At 36.0% G+C, this 13206-nt stretch overlaps 1 long non-coding RNA gene across 2 annotated transcripts in view; it reads right to left on the bottom strand.

The window, feature by feature from the left end:
• Positions 1-11787, bottom strand: part of LOC127544390 (uncharacterized) — a 60175-nt gene extending 48388 nt beyond the window's left edge. For both annotated transcript variants that reach the window (XR_007949434.1, XR_007949433.1), the window contains exons 1-2: positions 11703-11787; positions 3197-3317 (exon numbers count right to left, since the gene is read on the bottom strand). This is a non-coding gene — a long non-coding RNA (uncharacterized LOC127544390). The remainder of the gene's footprint in view (positions 1-3196; positions 3318-11702) is intronic.
• Between the last annotated feature and the right edge of the window lie 1419 nt (positions 11788-13206).

Raw genomic sequence — 13206 nt, 5'->3', positions numbered from 1 at the left:
ATATGTTAAGAAGCCCTGATCTAAAATCTAATAACTCTTCAGTTTAATTTGTTCTTTGCTTACTAGAACACCAGCTAATCTCCTTGAAATGGTTGAACAATAGCACAGCAGAGTCAAATTTGTGAGTTACATGCCCAGGGTGGAGATTAGTACTTCACCTAATTTTAGCTGTAATCTCCAGTTTCTCCCAGATTACCCAATTTCCAAACCTTCATCTCCTTAGCCAACATCAAACAAGAAACAAAGGTTAGTGGTCAGTGATTTTTTTTTTATTAAAAGGAGTAGATGATATAATAACAGGAGGAAAGCAAAAGAACAAAAAAGAGGTGGTTGGATATATGGTAGCCAGCTTCAGGAGCTTCTGACAGCAAGAGCAGAAACGGCTTGTCTGCTTAGATATTTTGTCTTTTCCTCCCCTACTATAGGGAGAAGGGAAAGATAAACTTGGAAATTTTTCTCAGGTAGAGAGGTAGGGTTTCCCCCCCATCCTTATTCCAAAATAGGGATGATGAGTAACATTTGTCAGGGCTGTTTATGTTAGCTCACCAGTTGTCCTTATTATCAATGCCACACACATCTTTGAAAAATTCAATGGCTGGTTATAGTTTCTTTGAAGAAAAACAGAGGGAGAAGGGAGAGGGAGCATCTCCTAAATGGTGCCAAGATGGAGGCCACTACATCTACTCTAAACCTGTTTCCTTGGTCCTTTCTTTCTGATATCTCTTCCCCCAAATTTTCCTTGAAGCAGCCCCACCCAATTCCCATTTCAGTGCTAATGAATTCTGGCTGCAGCATATGCATGGTGACACCATTCCTAAGTTATGATTTCAACAGGAAGAGACTGAAATAATGAACTTTAAAGTTTTCACTTTATGATGGTCCAACTCTTAACAGAACTCAGAGAATAGTAATAGTTCATAGTTTTTAAGCATTGTAATATGTGCAATGTGCTTTACATTCTATGCATTTTTTTTTTTTTTTTTTTGTGATCCTCACAACAACTCTACGAGTTCAGTGCTAATAGTATGGCCTTTTTATAGAAGCAAACATCTCAAATTAAGTGATTATTGACAGCTGAAGAAAGATTTAAGCCCAAGTCTTCCTAACTCTACATCCAATAGTATAACCACTGTGGCATGCTATTTTAGGAGGACTTAAATGAATTGTGATGTTTCACATAAAAACATTATATAAAACATGCAAAATATACATTTATATGATCATATATATATAATAAACCCTCAGATTTCTCTCTGCTTATCAGAACCAATTTGGAGTCTCTGTTACTTTTAATTGCATAAATTCAAAAGCATCCTTAGAATTCTCAGCAATTTATTTTCTGTCCTAGAGAGGTAAATAATAGAAAGCATTTTGCCCTCACTTTTAATCCTGTTGCAAAGGGAAATGCATTTGTCAGGTTCCCCTGCACTATTCAGCTCTACCAACCAGTAACTTTCCCCTGAGGACCAAAACATAGATGAAAGAAAGAAAAATGATGAACAGCAATGTAATCCAGAAAAGTCTATGAGGTTGAGCAGTGGACCTAGGCTTCTTTTACTGTGCTAGGCCCTACATATACAGAGACAAAATAAATTGGTCCCTATCCTTTGCCCCAGTCAAAAGAAAGGAAAGGATGTGGTGATCACAATGACATTTAATACTATGCTGAACAGTGCTGAGAAGAGAAACATCAAACAAAGAGCTAGCTGAAAGCCCTGTCCTTTGGGCAAACCGTAGGTGGAACATCTGTGCAAGATGTTCAGTCATGCAAAGCTTTAACGGAAAGTCCAAGCATGGAGAGATTTGGGGAGAGATTGAAAAACCCACAGAGGTCCCCTGAGCTCTGACTTTGCCCAGAGCAGGACAGCAAAGTTAGCAGTTAGATTCTTATTTTGGCAAGTCCTAGACTCATGTTGCAGCTTTTCTATTGATTACTTGGGTGATTTTAATGAAATTGCTTCTCTCTGGGTCCTTTAATCCTTACAAATGAGGGTAAATGGCCTCTAAAGTTAGGATCCCATGATTCTCAACCTTGTCACTAACATTCTTTGAGTTTCACTCTCCTTATCTGTAAACTAGGAATGGTGATATTCTCTCTACAGAGTTGATAAAATCAAATAAAGTAATTATATTTATAAATATTCTGAGACTGTAAGGTACTAAAGAAAAAAATCAACTATTATCTCATGCCTGTGGCTCTTGTTCTCCAAACTGGCCCAGGAGATCTGAAAACAGTCCGGAAGTTTTTCTCTTTGCATCTTCCAAGCATTGTTTCTGATTCTTCCTGCTTGGGCCAAATGGATCAGCTCTGATCCCTTATCTCCATAGTAGACTCTCAGGTTTTAAAAATGGTTATCATATCCTACTGAGTCTTCTTTACCCCAGGCTTCACAGCCCATATCCTTCAATAAGTCTTTTTCTGCCATGGACTCCAAGTATTTTGGTTTCCCTCTTTCAGATATCCTCCAGCTTATTAAAGTCCTTAAATGGTGGGCCCCAGCACTGAACCCAATGTTCCACATAAGGTCTGATAAAAGCAGAATACTGGGTCAGCTATACTGTGGACCTCAATTGCCTGTCAAAAAAATGAGGTTGGACTAAATAGATCACTTAGCCCTTTCATGTTCTGGCATGTTTAGGACAACACCGGCTTGTTTCTCATAAGTAGCCCAGAACTGAAAGTCCTGTTTTATTTTCTCCTTGCTGACAATAACAGAAGCCTCCTCAAAGTCAAAGTTTGTTTTGCCCCTGGACCTGTCACACTGGAAGTACACTCATCCTGAGGGCCCCTACTGATGACTCCTTCCAGAGTTTCCATTCAAAGACCCAAGTTAATTATATCTTCTTTCCTTTCTGGGCTCTTCTCCTGACTCTCCAGACTCTCTCTACTATGCCCCAGTGAAAGTATCTTTTTTTTTTTTTTTTGCACCCTCCACTCTCGCCCCCCCCCCCCCAAAAAAAAAAAAGCTTCCTTCTGTGTTCTATCTTAGCCCATTAGAATGTAAGGTCCTTGAGGAAACAGATAATCTTTCTTTCTGGTTGCGTTCATATTTTCAGCACTTAGCACAATATCTGGAAAATAGCTGGTGCTTAATAAATGCTTGTTTGTTGACTTGGGGTGGGGGGAGTAGATTGGAATGACTTGGAATACTCAAGTATTACATCAGCTACAGACTTGGGCCAACTTGTCACTGACCTGATATTGGAGCAATTTCTACAGGAATGTCTGATGTGTCCAGGGTTTGAGTTGTGAAGCTGATTGATGGAGCTGAGCTGAGCTCATTTTGGTTCCTTTGCTCTATGGAAGCGACATGCCCCTGAAAATAAATACAGCAAGCTTGTCAAGGTCAGTTTGACAGCTCCTATCCATCAAGATCGCTGCAGATGACAGCTAGGGATTAAATACTGTTATGGTCAAACAATGCATCTCAGACTGCAGCTGAATCCATTTTGGGGTAACAAATGGATGAAGATAGGTTCTCTACTCAATTCATCCTTCAGTTTGGCTTTGTCAGTGAATTTAATAGCACAAATATAAAAAAAAGGTGTCAGAGCAACACGAATACCCCAAATCGTTTATTTTCCCCATGGCCTGCAGTTCTTCTGAAAACAAATTTAAATGAGGTTCTTGAATGACTGGAATTTCATGTTGCGAAATTCATTTTAGACAGAAGTTTCATGCTCCTCAGTATAAACTGCCTATTTTAAGAAGATTCTATCAAAGTGAGAAGTAAGCTGGATAAGTTCGTATTCAGTTCAATACAATATGCCCTGTACATTGTTCTCATTTTATGAATGTGGTTTTCTGACGAGATTTCAAATATCTCTACTTTGAATGTTTTTGATGGAAGAGATATTGCCAGATCTCTTCACTGATATTTAATTCTAGCCAGGAGTTCTTACCCTTGTGTCTGTATGTCTGTATGTGTCTATATGTGTATATGTTTCTGTGTGTATGATGGGTTTCTATGTCAATCTAGAAAAGTCCTTCTCTAAATAATATTTTTAAATGTGCAAAATATGTAGGATTACAAAGGAAACCAATTAAAATACAGTTATCATTTTTTTAAAGCACACACAATTTAAAAATTCTGTCCTATCTAGTTTCTCTCCCATGTTACTCACTCAAGAAATAAAATTATTTTTGAATGTCAAGCAGCCTTCTATTTCTTATGCCTTCATCTTAGACTCAACTTCTTCTGAATAACTTTTTCTGAGTATTGACCAGCAACCAATACTTCTAAGTTTACAATTTTAGTAAAAACAGAATAAACTAAGAAGACAAATGTCTGTATGTCTTTCATGTAGGCTTGGAATGTAGATTTTTTTTTTTTTTGAGGTCTTTACACTCATAGTTGTGTGATGGAAAAACCAATCAGAACTGCAAATTAAGTGATACATAGAATGATAGCTACATAAAAGATTTACAACTGTGGACTAACAGGAGTTTTATTGCAGGTATGAAAAGCAACAATTGTCAGCCATCAGCATCAATGAAATGAATGCAATTCCATGCAAACGTTGGAATGGCATCATCCCATCCCAGACTACTATAGGGAATATGATAGTCAATAAATAACTGAAAATAGGGACTAAGAGTCTATATTAAAAAATATTAGGTAGAAAAGAGTTTAGTGAGTTTTCTTGATTTTTAATGAGATTTGTTCCCACAGGATGGGACTGTACTGCCAAACTTATGAGTTGGCGGTTGGGAATTTGTGATAGCTTCAAAAAAGAAGTCTTTCCTAACTGCCACATACAAAATGAAAGTAAGGAAGGGAAGTCAGGAGGGCGGGAAGCAAGCTGTGTTGCCTTTTCTTTCTTTAGTAGGAAAGCCAAGATCTGAAATATGGTTATGCTTGGAAAATAGAAATTTAAGCGGAAAAGGAAAACTCAAGACAGGAAAATGTAATGATCTCACACAATGTTGCTGGAGACAAGGAATTAGCAGATTTTATGCCAAAAGAAAGAAGAAGCAAAGAGTTTTTTAGGGATCTGCTAAAATAGTAACTCATGTCCAACCTTGGCCTTTGGAATTATGTTATACCACTTAGCCAGATAGTGGTTTGAATCTAGCCAGATAAACTCCCTGATCTATAACTGCCTAGAGAACTAGATGAATTTTGTTGAGATGGGTGGTCTGAATAAAAGGCACTACCCCATTTCACCTCTTTTTGAAGGATTCATTCTCATATGCCAGAGTTGTTGGAAGGTTTCCACAGCCATTTTACAGATCTTTCCTAGGTCTTTCTCTTACTGTTGGAAACTCAAGTTTATCCCTAAGGAAATGTTTTGTTAACTGTCAGAAAGGCTATAAACTGAAGTGTACTGGAGCCAACTTGAACTAGCTCAAGAGCTAACTATTAAATATTCCATGATCATTTATACCTCAGAAATCACTAACTATTACAAATCTGGGGTTGGTTGTTTTCTTGATTGTTTAGACTTAAGTGATGGAGAAAATGTTAATAATGCAGATTTTTTGTTTGTTTTTTGCTGAGGCAATTGGGATTAAGTGACTTGCCCAAGGTCACACAGCTGGGAAGTATTAAGTGTCTGAGGTCAGATTTGAACTCAGGTCCTTCTGACTTTAGGGTTAGTGCCCTATCCACTGCACCAACTAGCTGTTTCTAATAATGCAGTTTTAACTTAAAAGTATGTCATGTCCCTTTTTTTTCTTTACTGAAGAGTCAGCACACCTCTATCTACAATGATCTCATTTCATTTTAATCTCAAGTTTGATCTATACAAGTTGTAGTTCTGGTCAAACTACTGTTGTATGATTCCAATTTACTCTTCAAGAATAATGTAAGTAAATAGAGTTAATATGAGACTGGGGTCTTTCAAGTTGATTTATGGGCCATTTTTATAAGTGCTGTCCTCTACCATGGTAAAGTACCAGGACTAATGTATGATGACTCAACTAGTACCCCCAACCAAGTTCATGAAACTCTGCCCAATACTGCCAATGAGGAGAGAAGAGGGTACAATTTTATCTTTCTCTGTATTTCCAAAAGATTCTGTACCATGTTATTTATTTTTATTTTGAACTTACTCCACAAAGGATCCTCATATGCTTTTTGTGTTATAAATAGATTGGGAATCTCTACACAAATTGATTTTTAAAAGAAGTATATAATAAATATTACAAAGTATATTATATAATAAAGTATAAAAATAAATTTCAAAACAATCCTAGTTTATCTGTGCTTCCTTCTGAACTTCCTTTTGTTCGTTTGTGGTTTGGCTCCTCTCTCAGAGCACTCAGTCTGCTTTATTTTTGAAATTAGGTGATGAGGATAAGTATGACTATCTTGACCCCTTCCAGTGGCCTGCTCAGTCTCCGTGTAACTCTGAAGTAGGGATTATATCAAAGAAGGTTAGAAACTGAATGAGGAAAGCTGCCTAATTTGTGGGCTATAAGAAATGAAGAGAAACTTGAAGAAAATCTCTTGGTTGAGATGTAGCCAGTGACAGTTCATTCTTAAGCTTGTCCTCCCCATCCCTATTTCAGGAACAGTACACAGTGACATTTATTATCATGCACTTGGCAGCTAGAATACCTGCTCAAGAAAGTCTATGGAGAATACTTTGCAAAACTTTAACATCATCATCAATATAGTAGCTAGCATTTATTTAACACCTTCTGTGGGCCAAATCTCATCGGAACTTTACAACCATCCTGGGAAGTAGGTGCTATTAGTAATCTAATTTTACAAATGTGGAAACAGAGACAAACTTTATTAGGAGAGGGTAGTAAAAATATAAGGTTATTATTTCATGCTTTATCTTTTTGTTTACATGTACTTTTTTTATTTTATGTATAAGAGCTTAACCCAAGCCACAGACACCCAGGGCAGCCCAAGCTATAGAGATATTTTTAAATAAATAAGATCTGGAACATTTTATTCCATATCTCCAAGACAAACTGATTTCTACCTTATGAAGAAGGACTTGACTGGGTCTCATTTCTTTATTCTCCTGTCTCCAAGAGGTCCTGGGTTAGAACTGTATTTACTACACACTAGGTTAGGTAGGATGCTCTTTTAAGGGTTGAAGATAAATGACATTCTTGTTGTTCACTTGGTTTGGGAAGTGGTCCCATCCCACACTGGAAGATGATAGTTAACCTACCTTTAGCTAACTAAGCTCCTCCTTGTTACACAAAAGACAATCACAGAGAACAAGCAAACATTTGTCCAAGAAAGTAGTAAAGCAAAACCTAGAAAAGTTATACTAATTAATTGATAACAACCAAATACATAAAGGGAAAAGTAATCTTCAATTTATTTATTGAAATAAAAGCTTACCCCAAACAATGAAAATAAACAATCTAACTAAAGAAGTATGCTCTTAGCCATCTCTGGGGATGGGAATCAAGAGAGTAACAATGGTAGGGTGCTGGCTTTCCTCACATGCCTGTGGCCCTGAGGAATTCATTTATCTATGTAGAAGTTGACATGCATGCATCTCTTGCTCAGTCTCTCTCCTCTGTTTCTTCTCAGAAGTATCTTTACACTTCTGTGTAGATCTCCCTTGATGTACACAACACACAGTGTCATAGAACTATACTTCAAGGGAACTTCCCCTAAATCCTTTCCCAGGTGGTATTTCATGTGGGAAATAAGCAACTGCCCCATATATGGTATGAGACTTTGTACTTTGTACGTTGAGAATTCTTTCTAAAAAGGGACCACTTATTCTAGGCATGAGCCATACCTAATCTTTGCTTTAAAAGCTATTTCCCTGAATTCTCGAGTAGTAATAATGAAAATGTGAGAAAACTCTTTTCTCTCTCTTTGGGTTTAGCACTCCTCTCCCTAAGGAACCCAGAGCTGAAGCCCTGAGGGAGAGAGATGTAATTCATAAGGATATATAAAGATATAACACATAAGCAAATCTATCCTCAGAAGTCAAAGTAAGCAGGGTCAAACTTGTTAAGATACTCTAAAGCTCAATCCAGCTTTTGGGGTTTATGGCATTGGGGATATTATCATGCAGAATTCTCATGGCCATTATTCAGAGGCTGAAAAGGATTTTGGAGTCTAAAATTTCGGGATCGAAACTCTATCACAGATCTTCACAGAAACAAATAAAACCAATGAGTTTTTCCTCTTAGTATCAGGTAACAGCCAAGTTTCACTCTAAGAAGTGATATTGACCAAATTCTTTTTGAAGGTTTTTTTAAATGAATACAGTACTTTAAATTTTATATCAAGAATTGCTCTCTCTGTAGATATAAAGGTGGTCTACGTTTTTCATTAATTAGTATGCAAAATAGTCCCTACTAGTCTCTGGTAAGAACATCTGCTAATAAAACAGAGGACTATATCTTTATGAACATGTAATTGTTTCAACATCAATAAAATTATGAAAAACAGTATGGGTAGAAGGCTGGCCTTAAGATTCAGAAAGAGTTGCCTGTAACATACCTAGCTGTGTAATTTACTCAGTCCCTTAGGCAACTAAAACGAGGTTATAGACAAGTAACTTGCATTACTAGAGAATTAGCATAGAGAATTGCTAGAGAGCTAGCCAATTATACAGTCATTCAGGTTTCTCCCAAGTGGCTTCCTGAGTTAGTGCCCATTCCTATTTTTAAGAGGTATCTTCTTACTCTAGATCCATGAATATGACTGAAATTCTGGTAATCTCTTTGAGTCTGATTTTGTCACTGAGGGTTAGGAAAGTATCAACAGTGAAGCTCTCTCTCCAGCCTTTTTAGCCCATTATATCTGCTGGAAACTCAGTAATAACTTTGGCATCTAGAATGGATGGTAATTAATTAAATGGACCATGTCCATTGAAGTCACCGGGAGTTCTATTAATCTATTTTCCCTCAAGATAGAGCAAATACTCATAGAGAATTTTCTTAGATGATCACCCTGACTGCAGGATTAGTCATTCTGCATTATAAATGCTATTTCATTTAGCTTTTCTGTTCAGTGGACTGTAACCTGTCTGAGTCAGTCAGATAATGGTGAGAGATAGGCGTTTACCCAAAATAAAGTTAGCTCTTCCATATTGTATGATTATATGAAGTACACTAAGATGCAGACTATAAATGTAATTAATTCTTCAAATCTAAATTTGATATTACCTTATAAGTGAATCTTTGGTGGCAGAAATAATTGATTTCTCTTTTTTCTTCTTTGGAAGTACCCATTATCTAAACAGAGTTCCATAATACTTAACCCCTTGATTCAATTCGGAAACCATTAACTCTGTTCCAGAGCCGGGGACATTATTATTTTTTTCCTTCTTTGCTCTATTTATACAAAGTTTGCAAGTAATGTGAAAAACACCTAAAAAAACATGCCACTGAAAAGTATTAAGACAATCTGAATTAATGAGATTTTTTTTCCTGTCCTTTTCAATCAGATCAATAAATATTTGTTGAATTCTTCCTGTGCATAAGGCAGTATGCCAGGTGCTGGGGGGGATACTAAGAATACTAAAGGACTGTTTCTGGCCTCCCAGGAAGCTTACAACATAGGTAGGAGATAAGACATAAACAGGTGGAAACTTATATAACAATAAAGGGTCTTTTAACAAGTTAAATCTAGAATAGTTAAGTCAACACATGATTTATTTCCAAATGAATTATGCAAACAGTATTTGCTATTTTAAACTCATTTCCAACTAATTCCAAACAAGTTCCAACTAATAAATCTTATTGTTATTTTCTTTCCTAATATTTTAGTAGTCAGGTGTTAACTAGCCTTTAATTTAGTATTTTGCTTATACATGGTTATTAATTATTAACTTTAGTGAATCTTATAATTATTATGTCAATCAGATCTAGATATTATGAGAAGAGACCAGGATTCACCTTGCAGGTTTCTCTCTCAAACCCCTTAAATTTCTCCTAGTACATATACTTCTAAGAGAGGATCCTTAGCTCCCCAGTAAGCATCTAGATTAGCAAAACATAAAATACAGAACAGGTTTTCTTTAACATGATGGAAAACACAAAGAATATCAGAAGCATAAAAGCCAGCTCTCTACTCTGGAGAACTACATCTTTCTTAGGACCTATACAGTAACTTAAGATTTACAAAAGCTTATATTTACAGATTTATATAGAATGTTGGAAATGAGTCTCTTGGGGGCAGGCAGAGACAAAATAAGCATTTATATGGTACCTACTATGTGCTAAGCACTGTGATAAGTACTTTACTAATACCTCACTTCATCCTCACAAAAATGCTATAAAGTAGGTGCTATTATTATTATTTTATAGGTGATAAAACTGAATCAAAAAGAAGTTAAGTAATTAGTTCAATTACACAATTAATACTATCTGAGGTCAGATGTGAATTCAGTTCTTCCTGACTCCAGACCCTACTTCATTACTTGGATGAAGATGCAGTAAAGGAGACTGAGAAGTAGCAAATAGGTAAGAGTAGAATCAGGAGAGTGCATATCACAAAAACCAAGAGAAAAAAAGAGTATCAAAGAGAAGACTGTGATCAACAGAGTCAAAGATTATCGGGAGGCCAAAAAGAATGAAGATCCCCTTATTAGAGAGAGCTCAGGCACCCCTGAAATTAATCCAGTCCAAATGTCATGCTTGTAGAACAAGGATATTGATGTTCCCCAGGCCTTGTAGGCCTAATAGCAGTACCTCAGCATTAAAGTTTAACTATATCCCTTTGATGCAGGGAAAAGATTCTTTGGAGTGGGGAGGGTTATTGAAAAACTATAATGATACTGAAAAGCATCAATAGGGCATTTTTAAAAATAAAAAAAAAACAGATTTAGATCTGGAAAAGATCTTAAAGATTTTCTAAATCTAACCTCTTTAATATTCCATTTTTTAAAAGTAGAAATCATTTTAGTAGTGTTATAACTAAATTTTCTATATTTTTAAACTTTTTATTAGGAATCAGAAAGCTATAATTATGGACATTATTGCACAATTCAATTTGAATACACAAATTTTTTTACTTTCTCTTTGACTCTCTGATCATCTCCTTTCTGTCTCTTCTGTCTTGGTCTTTTTTTTTCTTCTGTGTCTTTTCTTCCCTGTTTCTTTCTCTCTGTCTTTTGTTTTCTCTTTTCTGTCTTTTTCTGTTATCTCAGTCTCTGTTTTCATATCTCTCATCTTTTCATTACTGTGTCTGTCTTTGTTATTATCTTTCTTTCTCTTTATCTCAGTCTTTTCCCTTGTCTTTGACTATTCCTATTTCTGTCTCTGTTCTTATATGGCTAGATATATGAATATATTATAAATTCAGTAACTTAAATTATATATCACATAAAATTATGTATATAGAGATATTAAAGCCCTTAATTTCTTACAATTAAATTCTATTAAAGCTATTAAGTGTACAACTTATTAATAATTAAAAACAATAAATTCATTATTTACTATATTTTACCTATGAGAATGACCATGGCCAAAATCACTTCAAATGCTCACTATAAAGCAGATGACTTCTCTAAACTTTTAGGGAGGAAAAAAAAGAGTCCCACCACATTTAGTTGACATAGGATAGCCGATTACTATCTTTATTAGATCCCCTTTCTTTATCCTCCCCACAAAATGAAAGTTATGTCAGTTTCATAACAGAAGACAGCAACTTCTTTCTCTCTATTCTTTTCCAATCTTTCTGCCCTCTGTATAAATTGTCTTTATAATTTTTTTTATACAACTATCTAGCATATACAATTCTAATAATATGCAAGTTTCTTCTTACCTTCTTTTCCTCTGTTTTCTCATAGATCCTCGAAGATCAAAGTTACCACCACCCTCACACTAACTCCACAGGGGGTCATTTCATAGAATGACAGTTACAATGGTAATTCCTTGCTTCTATGATCTTAAAGAGAAAGTAACAACTGTTCCTCTAACTTCTGTAGACCAAATTTTTGAATGGGGTTTTTTATCTCAATCAATCAATCAATATTTATTAAAATCTATTATGTGCCAGAAATTGTGCTAAGCATTCTGGAGTTACAAAGAGAGAGAGAGAAAAAAAAAAAAAAACAGTCTCTACCCTCAGAGCAAGCTATCTATAGGTTAAATAAGAAATCGTTAAAAGAGGTAAGGCACTAGAATTAAGAGCGTTTGGGGAAGACTTCCTGCAAAAGGTGGGATTATAGTTAGGACTTAATGGAAGCTAGGGGAGATCTGTTGGAACAGAAATGGGAGCTCATTCAGTCAAGAGGGACAGCTAGAGAAAATGCCCAGAGCCAGGAGGCCAGTATCACTAGATCAAAGAATATGTGGTAGGGCATAAGGTGTAAAAGGACTGGGAAGATAGGAGGAAGCTAGGTTATAGGCTTTGAATGCCAAAACAAAAAAACAAAACAAAAATATTTTATATTTGATACTGGAAGAGATCAGGAGCCACTGGAGTTTACTGAGTGAAGGGTTAACATGTTCAAGTTAGCAATTTAGGAAAATTGCTTTAATGTTTGGATGGAGGATGAATTAGAATGGGGAGGCTTAAGGCAGACCTGTAGTCTATTGCAATAATCCAGACATGAGGTGATGAATGAAGCATTTTGTCACAGTAGGGACAGTAAGAGAGGAAATAAGGGGGTACTTTCAAGAGATGCTGCAAAGGTGAAATTAATAGGCTTTAGCAATAGATTAGATATGGAAGGCGAGAGAGAATGAGGATTAGGTGGTGAACCTGAGTGACTGGGAGGATTGGATTGCCCCCTATAGTAACAAACAAAGTAGGAGTTGGAGGTAGAGAGAATATAGAGGGAAAGATCATGTTTTGTAAATATTGAGTTTAAGATATCTACAGGACATTTTGAGATGTTTGAAAAGCCCTTGGAGATGGGAGATTAGAGGTCAGCAGTTTAGAACTAGATAGGCAGATTTTAAGACTCATTAGCAGGAAATGATAATTAAATCAGTGGGAGTTGATGAGATCACTAAATAGTACAGACTGAGAAGAGAATAGGGTCCAGACAGAACCCTTATAGTTAACAGGATTATAAAAAGGCGTGTTCTGAATGTAGATCCAGCAGAGGAAACTAAGAAGGAAGGGGACATTAAAAAGACTTTTCAGGAGACAGTGCTGTCCCAAAAACCTGCATGAAATCTGTGTGAATCTTTATGTTTCAAATGTGTTTATTATAAAACACATATGTTTGAGTCTGATTTCTCATCCATTTTGCTACCCTCATTCCTTCTATAGGTGAATTCTTCCCATTCCCAATCCTGGTTATAATTTTAAGTTTTAT

Source organism: Antechinus flavipes, chromosome 1 (genome assembly GCF_016432865.1).
Source record: "Antechinus flavipes isolate AdamAnt ecotype Samford, QLD, Australia chromosome 1, AdamAnt_v2, whole genome shotgun sequence".
Classification (NCBI taxonomy): domain Eukaryota; kingdom Metazoa; phylum Chordata; class Mammalia; order Dasyuromorphia; family Dasyuridae; genus Antechinus; species Antechinus flavipes.
The sequence above is the reverse complement of the archived record's forward strand: the minus strand, read 5'-3'. Positions and strand labels throughout refer to the sequence as shown.